The sequence below is a fragment of the Cydia strobilella genome, chromosome 21, assembly GCF_947568885.1.
Source record: "Cydia strobilella chromosome 21, ilCydStro3.1, whole genome shotgun sequence".
Classification (NCBI taxonomy): Eukaryota; Metazoa; Arthropoda; class Insecta; order Lepidoptera; family Tortricidae; genus Cydia; species Cydia strobilella.
This window is the reverse complement of record NC_086061.1, coordinates 8043631-8058361: the sequence shown is the minus strand read 5'-3', so window position 1 is coordinate 8058361 and position 14731 is coordinate 8043631. Positions and strand designations below refer to the sequence as shown.

Here is a 14731-nt window from a genome sequence, read left to right as displayed (position 1 = left end):
TCAGTGAGCCTGACTCGCTGCGGACTTGTTGTTTCGACGGGAAACTGAATGCCAATAACAAACAGTTCACCGGACATCTTTTACCTGGTGTAAAAATGGCGCGGTCCGCCAGGTGTCGCCACTGTTGCCGGAAACAAGAGTCAAATAAAGCACTAGACTGGTGATAATTCGACGGAAACAGATATGCTCTCTCAATTATAAAGCTTCCAGTGACGGTAAAGTAATTTAATTTTAAATTTGATTTATTAAAATAAAACCGAAGTTCCAATGGCTCAAAAATGATGTTACCACTTGAAGGGCTATAAGATAATAGATAAGATAATATCACAAGGTTCACAAGTTTAGAATATATTTCCGCACTGAATTTTTAGAACTTAAAAGGCTTCCATTCACAAACAACATTCACAACCGATGTTATTGTGCTACAGGAGTGCAACATTTGAGCGGATAAATAGGAATCATACAATTTTAAACTGGTATGATAATTCCTTAATCAATACAAAGTAAAATCTAGTATACAACAACATCCATCCATCAGGTGATCCGTCTGCTCGTTTGCCTCCTATATCATAAAAAAAAACTAAGGTTAATGTTAGGAAGACCAGCATATAACACTTTTGGCACTTTTGGTATTTTTCTATAGTAATTACGAGTACTACTATTATTATTCTGTAGTAGCTACGAGTAATTCTGCATGGCATGAAAAAGTCTGGCAATGTAATGATTAATGTCAAAGATAGATATAACTCCGTAATAGATGGATACAGTCTAAGGAAAAAACGTGCCTCGAAAATCACGAAAATTTGATTCTCGATTAGATGTCGCTACTACCTTTTGCCTACTGTCGTATAGAGGGCGTTGACGGTTTTGTTTGTTATTTAACAATTTTAACGCATATCAGTGAAAGAACATGGGTCAAAATAATAAAAATAATTAATGCAAATAAAAAAAAAAACATTTATCCATATTTAAATACATTTTATCGTATTTCTATAAATCTTCTATTTTAGGTTTAAAGAGTGTCAATAGATGGCAGTGAATTTACTGTGGTTACAAAATTTACTCCGGGAAATAGGCGTGATTATATGTATGTATGTACAAAATTTACTATGACATACCGCTCTATAATATTATATCCTCTTTGCTTTTGGTCAAGAAGACCATCATAGGTAGGGTTGCCATATGGTAGGATTTGTCCGGACATGTCAGGATTTTTGACCCTTTGTCCGGATTGCGGCCGGACTTAGCAAGTGTCAGGATTTTTAGGAATAACCTCATAAAAAGAGCGCAACGCGCCGCCGGGGCGCCGTTGAAGCTACGCCAAATCTCTGTTACAAGAAATGTCAGGATTTTTAGGGTTACGTACCCAAAGGGTAAAAACGGGACCCTATTACTAAAACTCCACTGTCCGTCTGTCTGCACCAGGCTGTATCTCATGAACCGTGATAGCTAGACAGTTGAAATTTTCACAGATGATGTATTTCTGTTGCTTTAATCATTAGCAATAATGTTTTGAGAACCCTAAAAAAACATGTAGGCGGTCTTACGTGATAGACAGTCTTCTTCACGTTGACCTGACGAAATTTGATTCCTTTTCACTATCACTACATAGTATAAAACAAAGTCGCTTTCCGCTGTCTGTCGGTCTGTCCCTGACCCTATGTATGCTTAGATCTTTAACCTTTTGAACGCTTTATGTCGTAAACAAAAACGTCACTGTCACGCCAAGGTAACGGGCGCAAGCGAGCGAATGTAAACTTTACTTGAAAGTGTTAAGGTTACTTTGACAGCGTCCGCCATAACCGCTATAGTGGTCCTTGGCGCTGTGGACACGACTAGTAACGATCATATTAGGGGTTCTTGGCGTTCAAAGGGTTAAAACTACGCAGCGGATTTAGATGCAGTTTTTTTTAATAGATAGTGATTCAAGAGGAAGGTTTATATAATTTGTAAAGGTTTTGTGTAAACTCGCTCGCTTCGCACTTAAATATTCGGGTGATCGGGTCGCTAGTTTTTTACATAGCCTATTTTGTGTCCCACTGCTGATGCTGGGCAAAGGTCTCCCCGTTCTTCCGCCACGTCATGGTTTGGTGCATGACTGCATGTTCCCGCCAGTCGCTGCAAAAAGCGTCAAGGTCATCCCGCCATCTCGTTTTTGCTCTGCCTCTGCCTCTGCCTCGGCTAATCTGCGGTGTCCATTCGGTAGCCAATTTGTTCTACAGTCGGCAAAGTGAGTATACCAGTTCCATTGAGACAATACTTTAGCCCCAAGGTGGATTTGTGTAAGGATTATCCCATAAATTTATTTTATATTATAAATAAGATTGCGTTGCACCTCAACACATAGCACATTAACGCCTTAACTAGCCTTTTAATTTCTAATACCACGTCGGTGGCAAACAACAATACGGCCCGCCCGATGGTAAGCAGCCACCGTAGCCTATGGACGCGCAACTCCAGAGGTCCCATGCGCGTTGCACTCTTTAAAAACCTGTGTACTCTATTTTTGAAGAACCCCTTTGCCACTACTACACGTCATGTCACGTCAGAATTTCGTCACAATATTCCACTTAGTCATACTGACTATAGATAGTTAGTATAAGTACTTACAATTATAATGCTTACAAACTATTACAAGTACTGTATTAACATAAAGTCCAAAGTCCGTATCATTAACAATTGTGTACTATACGTAATATAATTACGTATAGGTGTCAGTAAGTTGGTACTTGGTACAAAGTAATTCTAATAATAGATGACAAACATTTTTTTTGTTCATTTATTTGGGTAACAAACAGTCGCATACAAATGTATGTTTTAGTACATATGGTACTTTATTGGCACGAAAATTATTTTTAACGTGATATGTTGACCCATTCATGACAGTTGTATTCCAAAAAACTTATATTCTTATTAATCTGCATTCCAGATACAAAAACAAAAGCCGGATGATTATTAGTAAATTGTCCAATCAAACAGTCATTTTAACGTCTGTGATAAAATATAAAAACAGAGCTTAAGTTGTAGACGTTGTAGTACCTACTGTGTTTTTTTCCTCAATTTACTTATGTATACACAATGACTCCGTTACCAACCGGCCTGTGTTATTACAATCGCAATCGGGACGAACGCTAAACTAAACCAGTACAAACCCTCTCAATTTCTTACCGCTATAAAGGGTACAGTTGAATTGATTGACTCAGCGTCGATTCGCTAGCGCTCTGTAGCCAATGTGAATATACAGCCGGTGCAAGCTTGGTACAAGCGTACTGAAAATCCTGAATAAGCATTACTAGAAAAATCAATCTTAATTCCTATGATATCAAACACACATTTGTTTAACTTTGACTTTACTGGATTAACTTTTGTAGAGCGATGGATTTTGAGCTTTATATTTGTAGATTTAGTGTTTATTTTAGATGGTTTAGGAAAAGGCTATGTTGCAATGACACAGTCGGTCGGTTTTTGCTGTTGTGTTTGAAATTGGCGTTTGTTTTTATGACGTTGTAAAGGGGCCCACTGACTATCAGTCCGCCGGACGATATCGGCCTGTCAGTTAGAACAAAAATTTGACAGTTCCGAACAACTGACAGGTCGATATCGTCCGGCGGACTGATAGTCAGTGGGTCCCTTTAATAAATGCGGTCTGCGGTCGAATTGTATTTATTTTACCGTGAGCTCAATGTGGAGAAGACCTTCTATCAGATAAGACCGTCTACAAGCTTTTTCGCGTTGCGTTATATCCCCATACCCCACTTATTAGAAGGTCCGTAAAGCCGAAAGAGCGAAGCTCTTCGTTTCTGTGTGTGAGCGAAGGACGTACATACACACATACGAAAGTTCTTGCCCTATGATATGACATGACGGGGTCTTCTCAACCAAAACACGGGTTTCCCCACATTGACTACTATTTTTTTGTTAAAATATGCAAATGTATGTGTTTTAAGATATGCAAAAATGGCTTTGCCTGCTTAGTGCTTAGGATTTGGTTTGTGGCATTTGTGTGCAATCCTTTCCCATCCTCCAAAAAAGGATAATCTGTTCTATTGTTCTCACGCTGGTTTTCTTAACGCTAAATTTTATTAAAATCGGTCAAAGTTTAGCCGTGATAAGCTTTTAAGAGTAAAGACATATACTTGGGTAGTTCACTTTCAAGGAACGAGTGCTAAATAGGTATCCGTTATGGTAGTAGTGCAAAGTCTAATAGTCCGGTGGCCGGCTGCATGAAACCCACCTGATAAAGAAATAGAAAATACCTATACTCTGTGGGGGTAGCTGCAGCTGTAGTATTGTGGAATTTTTTTCTTTCCGTGTGACTTTTAGTAGCTTCAACTGCTCTTGGTCGCGGCTTAACTTGGCAAATATTGTGCAAAAGGCAAAAAAGGGGTACAAAAATTCATCAACAAAAACCTTCTCATATAACGATAATCCTTTTACATGAACTTGCGGCCGAGGCATTAGATTATTCACATTCTTATTATATGAATTAAGTTTGTATTATTGTAATAAATAAAAATTTTTAATGTGTGTGTATGTTTGTTTTGCTGCTGCTCCGTAGCGACACATTGACTCATCTGACCCTATTTAAATCGAAATATCTATTTACACCGTTCATAAGTACATCAACCATCTAGAAACTAAGAGAAGGTTTTACTTCTATAAAGATTACCAGTGAACCTTTTGGAGATGGCTTAAGGCTGATATTTAAATGTTATTTTTTTTTTAAACAGGTCAAAGATCAGATGTAAACAGGTTGATTAAGGCAGGTTAATTAATGATGTAAGAGGTATGTAATTTACTGATAACACAGGTGATGACATTTTTCGTATGAAAACAGTACAAACCGCGTGCATTCGGTGCACGGTGCACCGAGTTTAAATATCGAACAAATACCTACTTCGATAACTTTATAACAATAGTACATTGTGTAACATGGGGCGTAAGTTAAATATTGCAAACGAGAGTATAGTTAAATCGCGACGGTTTGCTGGAGCGATTTATAGGCTCGAGTAATGTTTTTCATCACACTTGCGATACAAAAATGAAGTATAAAGACCCAAAACTGTTTATTATGGTAATAGACACTTAATAACTCCCTAGGGAAAACGCTTTTTCTATAGTTCCCGCTAAGCCTGCGTGCAATTCCACATTTACTAAGCGAGTGTGATGAAAAAGCTTTAGTAATAATAGTGACGAAATATTGGATAAGCGTGGAATAGTATGTAAATGGGCATATTAGCTTGAAGCTTGCAATCATACGAGTCGAAATCAGAGTATACATAGGTACATGCAGATATACATACATACAAAAACGTTTTTTCTGTTCTCCGTCCGGAAAGCGTCAACTTTGCTAAATGTAGTTGCCGCTTTCCGGCTCCGTTGAACAAGAAAATAGTATACACAGCTCGGCCAGTTAATAAGAAAGCCTCAGATCACATGTAATTTCGCCCGAGGCGAAGCCGAGACATTTCTTAAGCACATCACAGAGAGAGGATATAATATACCAAAAGATATCTTACGATATATTTTACATACTATTTGGCGGAATCCATACACGAAGCTATAATATATATTACGATATCTTATCAGGGACCGGACAACCCTTTCCGCGATAAAACCCTTTCAATGGGCGACACTTAAACATGGCTAACACATTGAAAGACTTTCCCTTTTGAACTGCAAGCCCATTCATACCCTTACCTTTGACTAACCCTTACCGAAAAGCTAACCAAAAATAAGGCTAGCTCTTAATAAGGGTTACCCTTATCTTTAAGCGCTTTTAATAAAGGTTTCCCTTTGCGTGAAAGAGACAGGATTAGTATATATCTACGGTAGTGTATGAAAAGGAAAGAAAATACGTGCCTAGTCAAAGAACGCCGCCGCCGTCGCCGCCGACGATCGCTCGGATTCGAAGTAATGTGTGCTTTATGAACAAGGTAGACGACTTAAATTAGCACGCTTGTATACTAAAAGGGAAGCCCTTTATAAGGCTAACCCTTATAAGCAATATGCAAGGTGTTGGTGAGCGGATGATAAGGGTTTTGTAAGGGTATTTGGGCTACCGATTACTCAAATGTGGTAGCTTTATATAAGGGTTTTTAAAAGCAAAACAAAGGGTTTCGTCTGGCAAAGGGTATGGTGAGTTAAGCCTTATGCAATACCCTTATAAAACCCCGATAAGGGATAGCGGGCCGGTCCCTGTATCTTATAGCAAGGAATCTTGATATCTTGCTAATTGCTACACAGTATAGCTCGGTATAAATACAATATATTTTGGCATCGTTGTCGTGTGGTGCTTAGCTATACTATATATTTAAATATAAGATATATTTCGGTATCTTACGGTATATTATTATACAGGGTGGTTAAAAAATAAGTGCATTCCCGTTGCCAGGGAGGTTTTGGGATTATACTGAGCAATTTTTACTATGGGACAAACCACGAAATCGCGAAAAAAAATTTACCCTCACAGAAAATGGACCAGCCAAAATGTATGAAACAGATTTTTCTTCGCGATTTCGGGGTTGGTTCCCATAGTAAAAGTTGCTCAGTATAATCCCAAAACCTCCCTGGCAACGGGAATGCACTTATTTTTTAGCCACCCTGTATATTATCGCTCCGTCTCTGACGGGCTTTACTTTCCTGCTCGAGGTACGTAATATACATATACCATAGAGTAACTTATACTAGAGCGGTACTGTCATAGTAAATTTTGTAACCCCAGTAAATTCACTGCCATCTGTCGACACACTTTAAAACTAAAAATGAAGATTTATAAAAATACGATAGAATGTATTTAAATATAGATAAATGATTTTTTTTTATTTGCATTAATTATTTTTATGATTTTGACCCTTGTTCTTTCACTGATATGCGTTAAAATTGTTAAATAACAAACGAAACCGTCAACGCCATCTATACGACTGTAGGCCAAAACTAGTAGCGCCCTCTGAACGAGAATCAAATTTTCTTGATTTTCGAGGCACGTTTTTTCCTTAGACTGTATCCATCTATTACGGAGTTATATCTATCTTTGACATATACTATTGCAATTCACGTAGAGTAGAAGTATTTCTAGTTATAGACTAGTAGCAGCTTGTCGTACATGATGGCATGTGAGGTTTAAACAACACAAGCTTAAATCTTAACCATTTGTTATGGCTTGCATTGCGAAATGCATGGTCGGGCATTGAACCTGGACCGGTTCGTTCAAGGATAGATAACGGTGGAAAATTTAACGTCAACCTCCTTTAGCCGACTGCGGTAACGTCAAAAAAATCGGCCAAGTGCGTGTCGGGCTTGCGCACGAAGGGTTCCGTACCATTACGCAAAAAAACGGCAAAAAAATCACGTTTGTTGTATGGGAGCCCCACTTAAGTATTTATTTTATTCCGTTTTTAGTAGTTGTTATTATAGCGGCAACAGAAATACATCATCTGTGAAAATTTCAACTGTCTAGCTATCACGGTTCATGAGATACAGCCTGGTGACAGACAGACAGACGGACAGCGGAGTCTTAGTAATAGGGTCCCGTTTTTACCCTTTGGGTACGGAACCCTAAAAAGTACGTTACGCAGACGTTTGTGAATATGTCAGTGACAAGCTCGTGGTAAGGTGGTAGAGAAGAAGGTCATGGGCATAAATATATATACATTCCAAAAGTTTCAAAAATATGTGTACGCTCTTACACCTTAGACAATAAAGTCGTGTTGACATATTTTTGAGCGATTTGTCTGGATCGATATTTTTGCCTTCGACTGTACCGGACAACCGGACATACGCACTCATTTTCGCCGAGACCTTCATTATCGCTCACTTCATTATGATGATTAAAAAGAATTAAACATATTAAGATATGAATAATTAATCTTATCGCCTTATAGCTGTATGACCTTTAATGTTGAAATCGTAAATACTTTTCACCCAGAGGTCTCGTCTCGACTAGAGTCTAGACTCTTAGAGTAAAGTAAGAGTCTCCTCACCCCACGCCTAATATCGACGCGGAATCGGCAGTTCAGTTGTTGGTTCTTATGGCATCTGGCGGAATCGGCAAAAGCCGATAGAAAAACCGGCCAAGTGCGAGTCGCGCACGAAGGGTTCCGTACCATTACGCAAAAAACGGCAAAAAAAATCACGTTTGTTGTATGGGAGCCCCACTTAAATATTTATTTTATTCTCTTTTTAGTATTTGTTGTTACAGCGGCAACAGAAATACATCATCTGTGAACATTTCAACTGTCTAGTTATCACGGTTCATGAGATACAGCCTGGTGGCAGACGGACAGACAGACAGACAGACGGACAGCGGAGTCTTAGTAATAGGGTCTGTCGACGCAATATGAGTCCGCAGCGAGCTGGGCCGAATTTCACCTTCCCATACAAACGGAGTTTCGTTCTCATTTTAAAACTACGTGTTGCATTGTAATGAAACTTTGCGCATACAATGACATGAGCTATATCTATGCCTGTAATTCGTTTATACCTATAGCTCTAGCTTATAAAACAAACGACTAGTAAATATTTAATGATATTTCGTACCTAGAGTAGGTACCTACCTACATAAATAAATTTGAATATAAATATAAATAAATATTGTAGGACATTAATACTCAAATGAGGGCTAACGCGTATGAATTCGCCGCTAGGGGCGCTAGTGTAGATGGTGGTCTTCGCAAACATGGAGACTATATAAAGGAGCCAAATCTCTATGTATGAAAAGTGTCCATCAAAAACAGTAATTAGGCGGCGCCACCATACACCGAAATACTACCAAAAACAACCTACGTAATTTAGTAGGGTTATTTGTTGCCTTATATAGTTCATGTTATACTCATGTCCCAGAGCCTAACTAGCGCCACCGGAGAGATTAGGAACTATTATTTAAAGCTGAAAGAATCCTTTCTATACCATCCATATTCGCAAAGTTCGAAATGTCAAATGTCACTTGTCACTTCAATGACGGACAGCTGTTCTTTAGTCTTTTGGACCACCATTAACAGAGGCGCCAACTGGTGAGCAAGAAAACGATAGCCCTCATTGACTATTGTGGGTATATAGAGAACGAAAGTTTAGACTCAATAAATTCATTAGTAAGTTGGAACAGGGATTCGAACCTGCGAATTCGGGTTTGAAAGTCACTTTACCGCTAGGCTACCAACGTTTCAACTCTCTCCCATTTATACTATTTAATACAAGTACTTTTGTTTCTCAAATTCATATATAAAATTTATATCTTTAAACTTCTATACTAAAAGTAGTCAGTCTCTAAAAAGGATATTATTACTAAGATATAGCGTGCCAATCAATCATAATTAATTATGTATTATCTTTGGCAGGATATTTTGGTAGCATTCAATCAACAATAATTATGAAATTGTAATAATTATTTATCGACCCAATTCAAATTTTAGATTGATCAGTCCGAACAAGATAATGTTCGGTTCGACCTTTCAGTTCTATTGCTCAAATATTCCCCCACCTACCTAACATATTAGACAATACTTAAAATAAGGACACGTCTATTTAAAACGTTAACTTAATTGATATGTCCTTTTTTTATTCCATCCTTGTGCGCTGTCATTGCTCCGCAGAACAAAGGAATAAATACATATCGTTTTGATAAAATTATTCGCGACGCATCGAAATCGGTAGTTATGGTCGAGCACTCGTCACGGGTTATCGTATCACTTGATGTTTGCGGACATCACTAGCGCACGTGTTCGAAATTTGAATTTTGTTTTAATTTAGCGCGGAGTTAAAAAAAAAGTGTTTAAATAGTGTTGTCGTGTTCATAGTTTATTCAGTGATATATATTTTTGTTATCTGTGTTTGTTCTGTAAATTGAGTGCAGTGCTTGGAATAGTGTTAGAATTTGGCGTACTGTTGTGGATTTTTGCCAAAGTGAAGCGACAGGAATTCAGTTTTTCACGGATATATAATGTATCTATATTTATACAGTAAGTATTGGTGTATAAATTAATTGCGTAAGTAGTTTTATTTGTTTTTTGACACTAAATAATGCTGGAACATGCGATAAGGGAACCACGTACTAGCACTCTATCAGCAACACTAGTAAGAGTCACACGGACGTGGATGCCGCCATACAATCGAAATTACGCTAATATTTTAAAACGATTCAGAAATAACATGAAAATTTGCTTGAACATTCAATTATATCTATTCGTGGTGGTAGAGCCAGTAGAAGTTTTACATATAAAACGTCTACTAATCTACTTGCTCTTTATGCTATATGGAAAACCCTATGAAAAAAAAAACCATCCTTTAACCTTTTAGACGCCGTGTCAAACACAAAAGCTGTCACTCGGACGCCACGTCACCGAAGTGTCAAAACTGAAATTGAACTTTATGCACATGCACGTAGGTCTATGTTGCTCTGTGGTCTTTGACCGATTAATCCGTCTTTGGCGTTGGACCTGCGGTGCCGATATATCTGTCATTGGCGTCCAAAAGGTTTAAAAAGCAAACGAAAGTAATGCAACCCCACTACTTACGCAAATCTAAGCCACCAAATAAATTGCCGCTATGACATCCACAAAGCTCGTACTCACCTTTCCTCTACCTCTACCTACTCTACAAAGAAAGTTCGAAACGGGAAGAATGCCAATTTTCACAAGACTCAAATCGATACTCGGTGCACGGCGTGCACTTGCCCTTGCTACATTTTAAAAACTGCAATCAGTTGTGTACTTTATTTTCATGCAATAAAGTACAAATTCAAAGTAATTTTTATGCTCCACATGTAAAACTGAAAGTGTTTCCTCTCAACGGGGCAAGTCGAGAATAGTGTAGTATACTCAAAACTACAAAGGGCTAAGCTAGGAATGATGAGTGCGAGATAGCCGACTGTATGCGAGGACATTTAGTAATACGAGGGAAGCGAGCCCTGTTACGGTTGAGCATTTTGTGTGTATAAAGAAAACAATATTATGAAACATACTCCTTTTTCATACTAAGAGATTATCAATCGTATCATAATATAGTACGAATATATCGTACATTAAATAAATAAAAAAGTATTAAATTTAAAAGTATTTAGAAAAAGTATTGTATTAAACACGCACGACTGTATACTAACTAATAAGTAATATTATAACTTGTTTCGATAAACGTAAAAACTTGCTTAATTAAATTTTGATCTCAAAACCTTAATTAGCTCACAGGCTCACACTCCCCAGCTCACCACGTGTCAGAATTAAGATTGATAACGGTGATCTGATAACGATAATTGACCAACTAATGAATATGACTAATGAGTCCGTTATCTGGTAATTAAATGGGTTCTATAACGGTACGTTCATGAATTAGAGTCTGGCAAACCACATTTGTCAGTAGGTAAGTAAGAACAAAAAAAAATTATACTCATCCCGTTCTTTTGGGTGCTATTAGTACTAACGTAAGACAAAGATATGATTCTCTACAATCTCTACGTTTGATGATGAATTTAGGTATATGGCATTTCAAACTGTTTTGAGAAAGTCGGTTTTTACAAGCTTATTAACTTGCAATGTACCTATGTATGTACATATTTATGTATGTACAGGTCAAATCTTGCAAGTTAAATTTGGCCCACCTCCCGACTTTGAATGAAGCTGAAAATTTGCATAAATATGTAAGTCGGGTGACAATGCAATATTATGGTACCATCGAGCTGATCTGATGGTGGAGACAGGAAGTGGCCATAGGAACTCTGTGATAAACTGATAAAACAACGTAACCTAATTGTGTTTAGGGTTTTTAGAAATGTCCTGTGAAATGAAGAGTACAGTCAGCGATAAAAGCTTGTACTAAAAATGAAATTTTTGCCAAAAACTTAATTTTTGCGCTGTCAGTAGTATGAGTTTCCAAAACGCGCTGTTCAAAATCCCATACAAATATAGCCACCACGCCACGCTATGGTAGGACGGTTATAGGTAAACTTTTTGTTTTTTATAGGCATCATAAGTCATAAAGGGGCCGGTTGATATCGGCCTGTCAGTTGTTCGGAACTTATTTTTGTTCTAACTGACAGGCCGATATCGTCCGGCGGATTGATAGTCAGTGGGCCCCTTAACAGTCTAATAAAGAATAATCATTCAATGTTATGTCCCTCCGTTCGCAAGTCTATAACAACTATAACAAGCCTAACCACGTTAACCATAGAGTAACTTATACTAGAGCGGTACTGTCATAGTAAATTTTGTAACCCCAGTAAATTCACTGCCATCTGTCGACACACACTTTAAAACTAAAAATGAAGATTTGTAAAAATACGATAAAATGTATTTAAATATAGATAAATGATTTTTTTATTTGCATTAATTATTTTGATGATTTTGACCCATGGTCTTTCACTGATATGCGTTAAAATTGTTAAATAACAAACGAAACCGTCAACGCTATCTATACGACTGTAGGGCAAAACTAGTAGCGCCCTCTGAACGAGAATAAAATTTTCTTGATTTTCGAGGCACGTTTTTTCCTTAGACTGTATCCATCTATTACGGAGTTATATCTATCTTTGACTTTAACCTACATTGTTAATAGGCAGCATTGTTTTGTTTGTAAACATCGTGAGTGGACCATTGCTGACTGGTTTAGTAGACAAGTACTCGTGCGAGTGACTAAATAATACTTGAGTGATTAACAGTAACGGTATTGACGTTTTACATGTGAAGGGTTGTGTTCATAAATGGGCCAGTCATCTTAATCCTAAAAAGGGGATCAAACTCGGAATGTATACACCTTCGTTATGAGATGACGTATTAAAGGCTCTCTTAAATGTCGACGCATAAATCGTGTGCGCGTCAGAAGTTATTCAAGGTCAAGGGTCATACAAATCGGTTTTTCGCGGATATCAAAATTTCTATAGCTCCGATGTTATTTACATGTAGGTAATCGATTATTATGCGACCCAATATAGACCCCTATCTTGAAAACGGCTCATGTCATGAAATGTTTGGTACCAATGGTACCTAATAACTTGTCGCATATTTTATGCTCTACATTCTCTACAACTCTTACCTACATGTAAATAACATTACCCCCGTATTAAAGGCTATCTTAAAAGTCGACGCATAAATCGTGTGCGCGTCAAAAGTTATTCAAGGTCAAGGGTCATACAAATCGGTTTTTCGCGGATATCAAAATTTCTATAGCTCCGATGTTATTTACATGTAGGTAAGAGTTGTAGAGCATAAAATATGCGACAAGTTATTAGGTACCAAACATTTCATGGGGTCTATATTGGGTCGCATAATAATTGATTGTCCTAATGTAATGTTACGCATAAAACTCATTTCGCATAATTGTTATTGTGCTGAAACAAACCTAACCTAACCTACCCTATTCTACACAACCTATGCAAAACATTTTCGAAAATACTTTCTAATTCAGCTGGAGAAAAATTATGCGAAAAGAGTTTTATGCGTAACATTACATTAGGACAACAAATTATTATGCGACGAGATAGGCAGCCCTTTGCCATATTGTATTACATCTGTTGATCCGTATTTGGGTCACGGACTGAGATCCGAAGGACGAACGTAAAGACGGTCGGCCAATTAATTATGCGGTTTTCTTAATTACTAACAGTACAACAGTACATTTGTAGAATTCTCACCAATATTGATTGAGCGGATATGACAATTATGGCGATATTTGCGGTCGTGAATTAACAAAAATATATATATGTAGGTATATTACAAGCTTTTATTTAGTTTCACCTGTCCCGCTGTCTGTCTGTGTGTGGGTCTGTAATTAAATCTTGCAAGTTAAATTTGACTCACGTCCCGATTTGCGATTGAGCTTTAATTTCCATAAGTACATAAATGTTAATCGTAGCCCGCGTAGGATAATGCAATAAAGGTATGCTTTTAAGGTATGCTTCGATTTGTTTTTAAGTTTAATCGATTGAATTGATTACGTTTACATTTAGTGATTTAGCGAAATGTAATTTTATTTTTTGTACTATCGACTTATTTATTTATTTATTTAATCTTTATTGCACAAAAGAAAATACAATCGTACAAAAGGCGGACTTAATGCCATGAGGCATTCTCTACCAGTCAACCTTCGGGCAAAGCAGATAATTTGTAGGCGGTGCAACATAGTGATTACATATATACATCAAGTATAGTTAAATAATGCATAGGCATAGACATACATACATATATCTGTATATATAATATTCATATAAATACATACAATATATATACATACAAATACATAAGATATCAGATGAAACTTTCAAAACAGAAACACTAAGAATTCATCGTTCTGCCAGCAAATTACTCACGTAAGGATTACTTATATGATACATATACTTATATCGACGATGGAGACAGGAGGTGGCCATGGGAACTCTGTGATAAAACAACGCAAACTAATTGTGTTGCCTTTGGTGGTTATTAGAATTTTCTCTATGAGTATTAGTTGCCTGTGGAAAGAAAAGTACAGTCAGCCATAAAAGCTTGTAAACAAAATTTTAATTTTAGCCAAAAACTTATTATATATTTTAGATCTACTCTAATTTCGGCTATGGTCTTTGAACGAATTCAGAATTATATTGCGACCATGAATTTTCAGTGACTTTCACTAGTGAAATTGTAAAATTGATGACAATATTACACAAACCAAAAGCACTAAGTCCACGGACAGAGTTCCTCCAATTTCAATCATACTCATTTATACATAAAGTACAATTTATAGAAATAGTTTAGTTGATACTATTTTG

At 37.2% G+C, this 14731-nt stretch overlaps 1 protein-coding gene across 3 annotated transcripts in view; it reads left to right on the top strand.

Annotated features, from left to right (window-relative positions):
* LOC134751107 (uncharacterized) overlaps positions 1–14731 on the top strand; it is a 77946-nt gene that overhangs the window by 5872 nt on the left and 57343 nt on the right. Inside the window, exon 1 of one of the 3 annotated variants that reach the window (XM_063686456.1) lies at positions 9559–9956. The exons of the other annotated variants lie outside the window; for them this stretch is intronic. The gene's annotated coding sequence lies outside the window, so the exon portion shown is untranslated. Of the gene's footprint in view, positions 1–9558; positions 9957–14731 lie in introns of those variants that run through there. 3 annotated transcript variants of the gene reach the window in all.